We start from the raw sequence: 14,728 nt of genomic DNA, 5'->3' as shown, positions 1-14,728 counted from the left end.
CCTTGCTTGCGAGTACTTTGGATGAGTACTCACGGTTGCTTTCTCCCCCCTTTTCCCCTTTCCTTTCTTCCTGGTTGTCGCAACCAGATGCTGGAGTCCAGGAGCCAGACGCCACCGTCGACGACGACCCCTACTACACCGGAGGTGCCTACTACTACGTGCTGCCCGCTGACGACGACCTGGAGTAGTTAGGAGGATCCCAGGCAGGAGGCCTGCGCCTCTTTCGATCTGTATCCCAGTTTGTGCTAGCCTTCTTAAGGCAAACTTGTTTAACTTATGTCTGTACTCAGATATTGTTGCTTCCGCTGACTCGTCTATGATCGAGCACTTGTATTCGAGCCCTCGAGGCCCCTGACTTGTATTATGATGCTTGTATGACTTATTTTATTTGTAGAGTTGTGTTGTGATATCTTCCCGTGAGTCCCTGATCTTGATCGTACACATTTGCGTGCATGATTAGTGTACGATTGAATCGGGGGCGTCACAGGGGCGGTGAGGCATGCGCGGCAGCAGAGCCGGTGCGGGAGGAGGGAGCAAGCAGTCCGGCCAGCGCTTGTTTGAGTGGCTTGAGGAGGAAGAGCAGAGATTGAAGAAGCATGGCGGCCGTTGGATGGCCATCCAACAGTCACTGCTTGTGCGTCAACCTTTTTTTTAGGAAGCCTCAAATTTGTGGAAAACAGCATACAACCCATCTGCCATTATTTCTAATAATTTACAGCCCATTTGCTAATTCTTAAGGTTTTTTTTGGCGCCCATATTCTTTTTGTTAGCATTACAGCCCATATTGTGGCCATGGTTAAAAATTTATACGAAATTTTGCATATTTCGGTGCGGTCCGAACTGTTTTTAATCTCGAACTTTCGACTCACATTCAAACTGATTTTTAAAATAAATGTATATCAATATAAAATCCAACAAATTCTCCACGCATAAAAATTAATATAATTTAAAATCTCGAAATAAAAAAAAGATATTTGAAATTAATTGCCGGTTTGATGTGTTTTAAAAATGTACAGCCCATTTCTCATTACTGATGGGCCATTTTCTCGGCCAGCCGAATGAAAGCTCTCCTCGTCTTGAAAGATTTGCAGCCCAACAGGCCTGACAAAGCGACTTACTTTGCAAATCACAAAAAACTGGGATGTGGCCGTGGACCCAGCTGTCAGCCTCTCCGCGTACAGTACTCTTCCGATGGAATGTAGTTGACCACATTGACCATGCCGCACCGAGAGCACCAAGGCGGTGGACGACGGTGAGGCCTAGGAAGGGGACGACGTGGAGCTGGGGAAGATGCGGCAGTGGATGCCCACGCGGAGAGGAGTACGATGGTTCACTGGTTCGGCTGTGGTGTGAGGCTGTCGTCGCCGCAGGGCCTGGCTAGCGGTGGGAGTAGTAGGGGGCGATGAGGCCTCAACGGCAGCACAGCCGGCAACTGGAGGCAGGAGCAGGCGGTCTCCCTGGCGCTGGTTTGGGCGGCTGGTGCAAGAAGAGCAGTGATTGCAGAAGCAGCAGGACCGTTCAATTCAAATCCAACGGTTACTGCTGCCAGAATCGTTTGTTGACTAAGTTGACAACCCCTGCATACGCGTCAACTTAGTAGGCCCACAGGTCAGCCTCCCAACCGGTGCACCCCAGATGTCAGTGGGAGGAATCATATTTTTTCACGTAATAAGGAGGCCGTTGATTGCGTGAGGCCATGCCAGCGGAGGAAGTAGGGTGGGCCGGGGAAACCTGCACAGCATCACAGCGGGCCACAAGAGGAGGTTGCAGGTAGTCCCGTCGGCGCTAGTTTAGGCGGCTGGAGCAGGAAGATCAGAGATTGAAGAAGCACGTCGGCCGTTGGATGGACATCCAACAGTCATTGCTGCTAGAATCGTGTGTTCACTGACAAAGCCTTGCGTAAACAAGTCAGCCTCGAAATTTGTGACGTGTATAGCCCATTTGTTATTATTTTTATAATTTTTACTCATTTTCTAATTCATATGGAATTTATTGCAGTCTGTTTTCCATTTTTAGAATTGCTGGCCATTTTCTGGTCAGTACCAGGGTCAAAAAATTAACTAAATATGTGGGAAATTTTGAAAATTCGCAAATTTTTGTTGGGGAACGAAATATTCTTAATCCAAAAATTAATAGCCATACTAAAACAAATTTAAAAATAAATTAGTACTATGTCATGTTAAATCCAATGAAATACGTATAAGATATCAGTGAAGAACAAAAACAAAAAAAGAAACTAATATCCCATTTGCTATAATTTTTTTTGGAATTTTCAACCCCTTTTGATATTACTTTTAACAGACATTGACCATACTCTTTGGCCAGGACGGAATGCATCCCTCCTCGTCTTGAAAGATTTGCAGCCCAGTAATTCAGAGAAAACAACTAGGCCTAGCTTGGGTGTTCTTCAAAAAGAAATATTGGGCTACCTATTTTCCCAAAGAACTGGTGCATGAGCATTTAGCTTTATTTATTTATTTACTTATTTATGTTTAGGGGACCATGAGCATGTACCTGGGCCGGATTCATGTGAGAGCCTCCCTTCCAGTTAATTATGGGCTTCTCTATTGGGCCTTCATCAGTGGGCTGCATGTTATCAACAAGTGGAAAATGTGTTCCGTATGAAAAATAGTATGAGCTACGTATAGTACGGGGCACTAAAGGATCAAACCGTGCAACGACTTCCAAAACATTGTGTTTGTCATTCTAACAACACATTTACTCAACCAACAGACGAAATATACTACTAATTGTACATTAAAAACAGCAGCAGCGGCAACCAGGGCTGGGGGTGCAACAGAAGCAGTAAGCAGGCCAGAAGAGTGAAGACACAGCTCTCTCTTCCAAACCAAACATCAGCCATCATTACAAAAGGGCTACCAAAAAAGAACAAGTGTATGCATCAAACTAAATAAAGATCCTACTACACAAGTGTACGCATCTAACTAACTGGCTCAGTTAGACGTTACTATTTATTAAGCTGTGGAGATTGGCTGACGACTTGAACCAGATGGGTGCCTGACGGGGGAAACTCTAGCCAGCAGGTCGAAGTCTAATACTTGTGACCCTCTCTCCTACTTTGGGCTGCAGAGCGTGGAGGCACATATCAGGGTATGGTGCATGCAGAGACGAATGGTATGCTGTGTACACATAGTTTTGCCTGATGAACAAAACCGCGCTGCCATCATGATCCTTGCCGTCGGTTATCTCCTGGTAAATCGGATAATTTAGTCCGACAAACAGAGAGTGTGTACCAAGGCTACTTACCAGCCTCCAGTCAAAAATTCCTGAAGGCCCAGAGAAACTGGGATCCTGCTCAAAGACCTTGCAGTGACTGTGATTGTATTCCACGAAACAACATGTCCGGTACGTGCGAACGATCATCAATCTTTCGCCGTCGTCTGATCGAGCCAGGAACCACCTGCAACTACCATGCCGCTTTTCTTTGAAAGGTTCTGGGATTAGGAAGGGTAGGGACACCAGGCGGCCTACAACATCATATCAAGTTGGAGTCAAATAAAAAAGGGCTCTTGATTTAGTCAATCTTAAGAACAGCATGTTATGAGCATGAATATTTTTTCAGTAAATGTTGACAGTAATATAAGCAAGCCATCATGATATCATTGGAAAGTAACATACTGTTGTAACAGCCGTTTGTAGCGATGACTGGAGTAGGCCAGCAATACGTCCAGCCATAGAAGGAGTCGACAGCGTACACTACAAAAAAAATACACTTCCATGATGATACGTGTTTGTCACAGTAGGTCGCGTTTTCTGTCATGCATGTACATCCATGACGATTTTATGACAGAATCAAGATAGTCATACCTGTGCTGTCGTAGAAGTGTTCCATGACATTACCAAAATTATCATCACGGAAGTGTCCACTTCCATGACCATAAATCGCGCGTCACAGAAGTGCTTTCGTCAAGGGTGACCGACACATGGCATCCACCGTAACGGAACGCTGTTAAGCTATCGGGGCGGATTTTGGATCCGATAACCCGTTAACAACCACAACCAATGCCGATTTTCCACGTGTAAAATTCTCATTGGCTGACGGTTCGACGCGTCAGCTCCGCGTTGGCACAGGTGTCACTCATCCAACGGTCGAGATGGGCCTATGATATGTTGACATGTGGACCGGCCCAAAAGTGGCCCACAAAGTTCAAATGGGCCGGCCCAACCAAAGGCCCATAAGATTTAGCGGACCATAATGGGCGGCCCAGCTAAAGGCCCACAAAATTTAGCAGACCATAATGGGCCGGCCCAGCTAAAGGCCCACATGATTTTGCAGACCATAATGGGCCGGCCCAGCTAAAGGCCCACAAGATTTTGCGGACCACAATGGGTCGGCCCAGCTAACGGCCCATAAGATTCTGTAGACGATAATCGGCCAGCCCAGCTAAAGGCCCAACATTCTCTGTCAAACCGGCCCGTCAACGACCTATCCTAAACTTGTCATCAATGCGGCCCATGGTCACTTCTGGCCCGTTAACAATCCGCTAAGTAATTGGGCCGAATTACGGCCCGGTGTATTTCCGGCCTGTTAAAGGTCCGGCTTCATTTGGGCCCATTTACAGGCTATCAAAACTTTCGGACCATAAACGACCGTGAAGGATTTGGGTCATATTCGGCCATGTGTGACATTCGGCCTGTTAGAGGCCCACTATAGATTTGGGCCACTTTCGGCCTGTTGTCATTTTCAGCCTGTTAACACCGGACGTAAACCATGGGCGATATGTGGCCCAATGTCATATCGGGCCCATTAACGGCCCATATAAAAATGACGATAATCTAGCCCGACCGAAGTTCCGGCCTGTTAAAGGCCCGTGTATTAGGTCGGCGCATTTACGTCCCGTCCGAATTTCGGCCTATCAAATATCCGCATCGTAAATGGGCCACCATTTCGGCCTGCTAAGTCCAGTGGGTTATTTGGTACAATCAGGGCCCAATCTCACTTTCGGTCTATTAAAGGCCCATGTTTTTTATGGGCTCGAGATATTTACACCTATAAACGGTCTATTTTTACTGAGGGCCCAAATTATGTTTAGGCCTGTTAAAGGCCCACTATGGGCACAGGCCTACCAGAAAAATATGAAAGCTTATGTTGATTTAGGCCCAGATATTTTTAGTGGGCTACATGCCAATTTCGGCCCGTAATCGTTTTTAGCCCAATTGGAATGGGCCCGACGAATGTTGGCATGTTGGGCTCCTACGAAGCCTTCGACCGAATACATTACTAAGATAAACCTACACTATACAAAAATAGTGTCGTAATTACTGTAGCTTGTGGCAGCATCATAAATGTTGTATCACAACAAAATAAATTCCAATCATACAACAAAAGGCCTGTTGGCATAAAGTTTACAGTCCTTCCAGATAAAAGCACAATCAGATGTATAGAAGCACATATCATTTGACCTGAGTGCTAATGTTTCAGACTGTAGAATCTGATGGAGCAGCACGATCTCCACCTTTTTTCCGCCATTGCTCTTGAACAACGAAGCAAATGTCTGATAGTATGGTTTCAAAACCATTCATATCTTGACGACATTTCTCAACCACTATTCTTGTTTTTGAAACAACGTCCATTAGGGATTGGACTTGTGTCTGGAGCACAGATATATCACTCTGTCTAGCAGGAAGATTTTCTTCAGTAGGCGATTTGGACGAGGTTACCTTGACAACCAACCCAGAATTATGCAGGAAGGTGCTTTTTGCACTGTTAGTGGAGAGATACTGACGCACTGCAGCAAGAGGTGACATTGTGCCTGTAGTAGCCTCGTCACCTTCAGGTGGTTGTGGTTGTTCAATCATTTGTTCCATAGCTTCCTGAAAGTTTGAACTTGTAGATTAGTGTACCAGATAAGTTACTAATGAGACAAAAACAAACAAAGTAGGTTAAACATTTATACATAACTTATTTTGGTGAACTACTATAATACATTAGCATGTATTGTAGTGCCAACTACATAATCAAATCACTTTCGGAACATATGTCCATGTAACATGCCTACTGTATTGTCTATTTCTCACATTCATTGACATCTAAGGATAAAGAGACATGGTTTAAAGTAGGATGAACATAGTATGACATCATTCATATCATGGGCAAACAGATATAAAACAAACATGCTATGTTATCATTGTGTGCGCACGTGAACATAACAACTAGATTACAGATCAAGACCAAAAGAATATCCTTCATCTCTTTTAAACCATGTAAAGTGAAATGATACGTTAAGACAATTGTGTATAAAAGTGAACAGAGTAACTGACATTGGCTGCAAACCAAGTAGTTAAATGAACACATCACAGTCCCAATCAGTTCAAGGCAGGAGGAGTAAGGACTTACAACAGCGGCTTGAACTGGTGTGCTCATGCCCTTCATCTTGCTGGTGTGGCAATCCTTGAAGATTTGCACTGCATTCAGTTCAGGTTCTTTTTGGTCCGCACGGGCTTTCCTCTGTATTTGGAACAAGTCAATATAGATACAATAATATGGCACAAAAAAGAAGGAAGTAGCAGCTATTTATAAGAGCCTCGCAGTGTGCAATATAGCTGCGAGATCCTGTTGTCTGTTGGAATTTCACTTTAGAACGGTTGGTTTTGTTCTTCAAATAGTTAGCCTAGAATAAGATACACTTGTAAGGCACATACATAAATACAAGTTCAACACGTGGTCTGATCAAATACATATAGCCTACCTGATACTTTGGATCAGACCAGTGTTTAACGAGGGTTGTCCAGTCTTCATCTGTAATATATTCCACTGGAGATGTTTGGGCGATTTCATTGTTAGCCTTGCCTTCAAAGTGAGATTTTCTAAGGTGGTACCGATACTGTCGCAGAGCAGACTGAAAAACATGAGTGCATGCATGTTTAGTTGCATCATCTTTTGGATCCAACTTGAACCTCATCTGTTGAAAAAAGAATGTGAGTCTTATTAGGAGTAAGCTAGAAAGTATGGGACAGAGCAAGACAATATTACTAATTGCGATGAATAACATTACTTACGGATAAATGGTCAAGGAAGGTGTTAAACTGGGTATTGTATTTCTCATTCCTGTACTGGATCCACGTTGGGAGGATACATGCATGACACCTAACGGCAACGGCTGCCTCTGATACTAACTTGGCTGACTCTGTAGCATCACGTGGCCTTTTTAAACCTGCCTCAAAATGGATCTCCATTCTTCCTCCTTTAGATTTTGTTAATCTGTCAAGCATTATCCCTGATGTCTATTTCCGCTTGCACCGTGGTGCTAGTTCAACAACGAATATGGAAAGTGTTAGTGTACATCAAACAGTGAGAGTACATATAAAGGAGCATGCAACTACAACTTGACACGGTCTTGGTGTTGATGCTCATGAGGTTCATCTGATCTTGCAAAGTCCTATTGTGTCAGCAGTGCTTCGGAAGTAGTGTTAGGTCTGAAGGCAGCTTGGGAACTGGCCAGTTCCGGAGCAAACAAACGAGTAACTGGTTGAGATGCTGGTACAGTTGAAGCGGATGCTGCAGCTGGTGGAGCAGGTGATACTGTGTTTGTAGATTTACCCGGTGTACTTGGACCTTCTACTGCACTATAAGTACCAGCAGAATCTCGACGGCAGAACCTTTTCCGTTTCACCCGACGAGTAACAGCACTCCCTACTATATTATTTTCCTTGCTCTTTTTTGACTTTGCCATGTCAAGCTATACCCACAACACAAAAGAATAAAATCACTCTTCAGAACACATTGATGCATGATACAGACAAGCAATACTTTGATGTAAGACAACCGTATGAGGTTGGAATATGTAAGAAAAATAGGACGGCATGACATATTCACAGCTACGATGTGCAAACTAAGCAGAAGGATTTTCAAGAAAATAGAAGTAATGCAAGCTAGACACCATATGAAAGATGCAACCACTATCAAACTGCTATGTTAAAAGCGTCCAATCATGAGTTATTGATGCGGGATACACAACAGTAGTACTTTGATGTAAGAACATGGTATGATAGATAGATGCAGTGTATTCTAGACACAGAAAGCCATGTCATATGCACATGTATAACATATAAACTCAGCAGGTGCAATTTAATCAAAATAGAAGAAATACAGTCTAGACAACATATGCAACATCAAAGCAATTATCACACTATCAACATAGAGCAAGCACCTGCGATGGTGGAGTACGGGAGATGAACTCATCATGTAGACTTGGGACTTCAACTTCATTAGCAGTAGCAGTGGCAAATCTAGAGAGTCTCTGTTTGCGTCGGTGCAGAGTACCACCAAGATCCCCTAACTTACTCTTTTCCTTCCTATTTTCTGATATTGCCTTATGAAGTCAAAACCACAAGAAGATGAATAAAATTAGCTCTGCATAACTGGTTGATGCATGATACAGACGAACACTACTTTGATGTAAGGCAAGCGCAGGATAGGAGGATGGAATATATACAAAAAAAGACAGCATTTCATATTCACACGTATGATAGGAGGATGGAATATGTATGTAAAAACAGTAAGCGGAAGGCATTTCAACAAAATTAGAAGAAATGAAAGCTAGGCACCATATGAACATGCAACCAATATCACTCTATCAGGTAAAAAGTGTCTGTTCGTAAGTGCCATTTCAAGAAATTAGAAGCGGTACAAGCTAGAAGACAATGCAAGATGCAACCTACATCACAGTCCCAAGTTAAAAGTGTCTTATGGGTAAGTGATCGTTGCAGGTATAAGTTGTAAGGTACGCAGATGCAATTCTACATAATCAGAAGCAATACAAACTAGACATCATACGGAAAACGCAACCACGTATAACAGTTCCAAGTAAGAGCAAGCACCTGTGATGGTGGAGTAGGGGAGATGTGCTCGTCATGTACATGTATGTTCTAGAAACAGGAACGCGTGTCATATTCACAGGCATTATGTGTAAAGTAAGTAGATGCAATTCAAGTTAGAAGCAATACAAGCTAGAGATCATACACAACATGCAACCACATATAATAGTGTCAAGTTAGAGCAAGCACCTATGATGGTGGAGTAGGGGAGATGTGCTCATCATCTACACAGCTACGTTGACTGTCCAGCCTTGTGTTGTCTTGCGAATCTTGTTGGGAGGATGGCGGAGTAGAATCTGTAGAGACCGCCTGTTTGAGTTGCTCCGAAGGGCTACCATCATCCACTGCCAGGCTAATTTCCTTCAGTTGTAATGATTTTGCATTGTGAAGTCAAACCGATAAGAAAAAGGAATAAAATTTGCTCTTCAGAACTCATTCATGCATGATACTGATGGACACTACTCGGATGAAAGGCAAACACATGATGCGAGGATGGAATATGTATGAAAAACAAGATGGTGTGACATATTCACACCTACGATGTGGTAACTAAGCAGAAGGCATTTCAACAAATTAGAAGCACTGCAAGCTAGACACCATATGAACGATACAACCAATATCACTCTGCCAAGTTCAAACTGTATGGCGTTTCAACAAATTAGAAGCAGTACATGCTAGAAATTATATGCAAGACACAACCAATATCACAGTGGCGACTTAAAGGTGCCTTATCATAAGTGACTGATGCGGGATATGCAAGAATAGTAGTCTGATGTAGAAACAGGAACACATGTCATATTCACAGGCATTATGTGTAAAGTACGCATATGCAATTCAACAAAGTTATAAGCAATACAAGCTAGACATCATACGCAACATGCAACCACATATAATAGTGCCAAGTTAGAGCAAGCACCTGTGATGGTGGAGTAGGGGAGATGTGCTCATCATCTACACAGCTACGTTGACTGTCTAGCCTTGTGTTGTCTTGCGAATCTTGTTGGGAGGATGGCGGAGTAGAATCTGTAGAGAACCTCAGTTTCAGTTGCTCGAAAGGACCACCATGATCCAATGCCTTGCCAATTTGCTTCAGCTTTATTGATTTTGTATTGTGAGGTCATACCAACAAGAAAAAGTAATATCATTCGCTCTTTAGAACTCATTCATGCATGATACTGACAAACACTACTCTGATGAAAGGCAAAGTCATGATACGAGGATGGAATACGTACGAAAAAATGGACGACTTGACATATTCACACCTATGATGTGGTAACTAAGCAGAAGGCACTTCAACAAATTAGAAACACTTCAAGACACCATATGGAAGGTGCAATCAATATCACTATGCCAAGTTAAAACTGTCTCGTCATAGGTGGCGTTCATGAACTAGAAGCAATACATGCTAGAAATCATATTCAAGACGCAAACCAATATCACACTACCAACTTAAAGGTGTCCCATCATAAGTGACTGATGCAGGATACACAAGAAGAGTAGTTTCATGTAAGAACATGGTGTGATAGATAGATATAGTATGTACCAAAAACAGGAAAGCGTGTCATATTCACATGTATCATGTGTAAGCTAAGCAGATGCAGTTTACACTAATTAGGAGCAATACGGGCTAGACACCATATGCAACATGCAACCAGATATCATGCTGCTAAGTTAGAGCAAGCACCTTGGATGGTGGAGTAGGGTAGCGGAGACTTGGACCTTGTAATGCACTATCAGTACAAGGAGAGTCGGTACAGATGCTCCGTTTACGTTGCTGCAGAGGACCACCATCATCGCCTTCCTTACTCTTTTCCTTCCTCTTTCTTGATTTTGCCTTGTGAAGTCAAACCCACAAGAAAAAGGAATAAAATTTGCTCTTCAGAACTCATTGATGCATGATACTGACGAACACTACTTTCATGTAAGGCAGCCGCATGATAGGAGGATGGAATATGTATGAAAAACAGGACGGCGTGACATATTGACATGTATGATGTATAAAGTGTAAACTAAGCACGAGGTGCTTGAACTTGTTAGAATCGATGCAAGCTAGAAACCATATGAAAGATGAAACCAATATCACTCTGCCAAATTAAAAGGGTGCCCTAACAAATGTATTTGACCAAATTAGAAGCAATACATGGCAACAGGCTAGAAATAATATGCAATATGCAACGAATAAAGGTGACTCATCATAAGTGATTGATGCAGGATACAGAAGAGAGGTAGTTTCATGTAAGAACAAGGTTAACACATAGATGTAGTGTGTACCAAAAATAGGAAGGCATGTCATATTCACAGGTATAGTGTGTAAACTAAGTAGATGCAATTTACCCTAACTAGAAGCATTACAAGCTAGACACCGTATGCAACATGCAACCGCATATCACACTGCGAAGTTGGAGCAAGCACCTGTGATGGTGGTGTAGGGGAAGTGCGGTCTTCAGGTATAGAGCAACGTTCAATATATTCATTTAGGCTTGCTGTTTCTTAAGAATCATGTGGAGAGGATGAAATTGCATTCTTTATAAGAGTATTGCGTCTCATATTAACTCATGCGCGTGACTGTCTCATCATAAGCGATAGACGCAGGATACACAAGAACAATAGTTTGATGTAAGAACATGGTGTAATAGGCAGATGTAGTATGTACCAAAAACAAGAAGGCATGTCATATTCACATGTATAACATGTAAGCTAAGGAGATGCAATTTAACAAATTAGGAGCATTGATGAGGGATACACAAGAAAAGTAGTTTGATGTAAGAACATGGTTAATAGAAAGACGTAGTATGTACCAAAAACAGGAAGGCATGTCATATTCATAGGTATAATGTGTTAACTAAGCAGATGCAATTTACCCTAATTAGAAGCATTACAAGGTAGACACCATATGCAACATGAAACCACATATCACACTGCCAAGTAAGGGCAAGCACCTGCGATGGTGGTGTGGGGGAATTGCGGTGATCAACTAGAGAGCTACGTTGACTATCTTCATTTAGCCTTGTTGTTTCTTGAGAATCATGTGGGGAGGATGACACTGCACTCTTTAAATGAGTAGGGCGTCTCACAATAACCCACTTGGGTGACTGTCTCATCATAAGTGATTGAAGAGGGATACAAAAGAGCATTAGTTTGATGTACGAACATGGTTAATAGACATATGTAGTATGTATCAAAAATAGGAAGGCATGTCATTATCAAAGGTATAACGTGTAAAGTAAGCAGATGCAATTTAACCAAATTGGAAGCAATACAAGCTAGACACCATATGCAACATGCAACCACATTTGACAGCGTGAAGTTAAAGCAAGCACCTGGGATGGTTGTGTGTGGAAATTGAGATCATCAACTGCAGAGCTACGTTTGCTATCTCCAACTGCTGACACTGTACCCATTAGAGCGCTGAAACGCTTAGTGCTTATCTTCGAATTACACTGGAGCGACTTCTGTCTTTTCTTTTCTGCATTCATCAACACTGTGTCAGAGTCGGAAATACCCATGCATAAAAAAACAATAGTGTGAGTATGGGTGAAGTGTGTGCACAATTAGTATAGTGTAAAGGTAGCAGATAACAGGTCGGTGAGAAATAAATGATGGGAGACATATGATAGCTCTACAACATGCATGGCACACTAAATACTACAAGATTCTATGAAAATAACAGTTGACTGAAAGAAAATAGGTCAGTCCATTTCTTCCGCACCGTCCAATGTATAAAGAACGGGCAGATCGCCTTCATCTACCTCCAGCCAGTCAGTGTTGACGGTCTTCCTCGAAACGCTAGCGACCACCGGCCCAGTATTCCTCCCCTGCCTGCGCCCTCCCCTCGACCTCACTGCGCCGCCGTGCTTGGCACCGCCCCCCGGCCATCCATTCAAGCCCCGCCGACCTCCAGATCGGGCGCAAGCAGCTCCTGCGCCCCACACCCCTATGATAGACACCGATGCGCCGCTTGCCCAGGGAACAAGCGGACTAGGTGCTCCGCGCGCCTAAGCGGGTGCTGCTTCTTTTAATTGCGGTTCGACTGACCCTGAATTGAAATCCAGGCGGGCTACTGACCTCTAGCAAAGGTGAAATAGTAAAAGGGAGGAAACCTTGTGCATTTAGTATCATGAAGAAGATGTAGTAAGAAGCCCTCAACTAGTTTCTTTCGTGGGATGAATAGGTGTGAGCGGAGACGTAAGATTTGCACGAATAAGGGAAGAGGAGTACCTCTTTCTGCTGGCAGTGCTGTGTCCTCCTTCTGTTTTTCTGACGATCTTCTTGTTGTTCATCGGAAACCAGAAGTTGTCGAGGACGGTGCAGCCTTGGACGAACCCATTGCCAAGTTATTGAGTGTGGTGCAGTGGCCGTCTGTCAGCGGCGGGGAAGCAGATCCGAGGCGGCGAACGACGGCGTAGCGGGAACAGCTCCGGTGCGGTGGACGGTTGCGATAGTGTAGCCGCAGCAGTGAGGCATAGGGTAGCGTGGTCGGAGTGGTTCTGGTACGGCGCACGTCGGTGTTGGTGTCGTGAAGGCAGCTCAGCCTCGGCTTCAGCTGCTAAGTCCTTGAGGGTGTTGCGGTTGCGTTGGACGACGATGTCAGGGTACCGGCTCCGGCGTGATGGAGGAGGGCGGTGGTGGATTGGCCGCTATGGGGTGGAGGACGGAGGAGGCTGGGGTTTCGCGGCTGGTGGAGAGGGCGTTTTCGCGCCCACGGAGTATGAATGGGGAAACAGAGGGAGGCGGGTACTAAGGGGGAACAATGTTTCGGTTTGAGACGCGCTTGTTTGAAATTTGGGGAAAGTTACAAACTTTGCCCTCATCTAAAATTTCAGACATATTGCGGGTTGGGGGTAGGACAGTCATGTCAGGTGTCCCAAATGTGGGCGGGATAGATTTCGGTTGAGCGCATGGGTGTTTAGGCACCCACGGCGTATGAATGCTTCTCGGAGGCGGTTGAGACTGGCGTCTTGGTGAAGTTACAAACCTACCCCGGTTTAGACCTTTGGACATTGTCCCGATAGGCTACACGGGCCAGAGTCAGGACAGTAATTTCATACCACCAAAACATTAGTCTCGCGCGGTTTCGTGTGACCAGAGGCCTATTTGGCGCTTCGTTCAATATTTGGGAGCGGAAGCATTAACGTTTTCAGTTCTCTTGAATTGAACTTTCAGGATTTGTCAAACTTCACAAATCTTTACTCTTGAAAATCCTAAAGCTACGACTATTTTGGAATGGAGGGGGTACATTTGAATATACATTGTACACGAGTATATATTAAAAAATATGCAACTTACCTCAGTTCATGCATAGTTCCAGATATAATCTCCTTGGTTGCAAAAAAAAGTTAGATATGCGTATTAATATATATAGCATGTTTAAACTCACAACAAAGATTGATGCCCCCTTTCACATCTGATTTACAAATGCCATTATCTCAGGTTCAAATAGATGAATGCACTTCCTATGAATTCGAATCTTCGAAACCCCCTTTATGTTGAATTCGACATGTATTTTATTTCATAGCTAGCAATTTGGAATGTATCCATGCAAGTGATAAATGTATAAAGTGCTTCACACTAACAACATGGAGTGCACTAATTAATGTTTATATATGAATTGCGAAAGCATCCATTGCCTGTATTTCAAACCGCTCTCACTCTATGGATCGATAATATGAAATAAACACATGCACATGCTAGAATTCAATAGAGTATGGGTGTCTGATAGACCGATTTTCGTCCATACGCAATTTTGAAAAATTCATGATCTCATCCAAAAATAATAATGCCATTTATATTTTAATTTAATGCATAGAACCGCCTTTTACACGTAGATGCACTATGCCTCGCCCCGTTCTCACAAACGCGTTATATATCTCTCTATCTAACGCATAAGTGC

Source organism: Triticum aestivum, chromosome 1B (genome assembly GCF_018294505.1).
Source record: "Triticum aestivum cultivar Chinese Spring chromosome 1B, IWGSC CS RefSeq v2.1, whole genome shotgun sequence".
NCBI lineage: Eukaryota > Viridiplantae > Streptophyta > Magnoliopsida > Poales > Poaceae > Triticum > Triticum aestivum.
Note: the sequence above shows the minus strand (reverse complement) of the source record.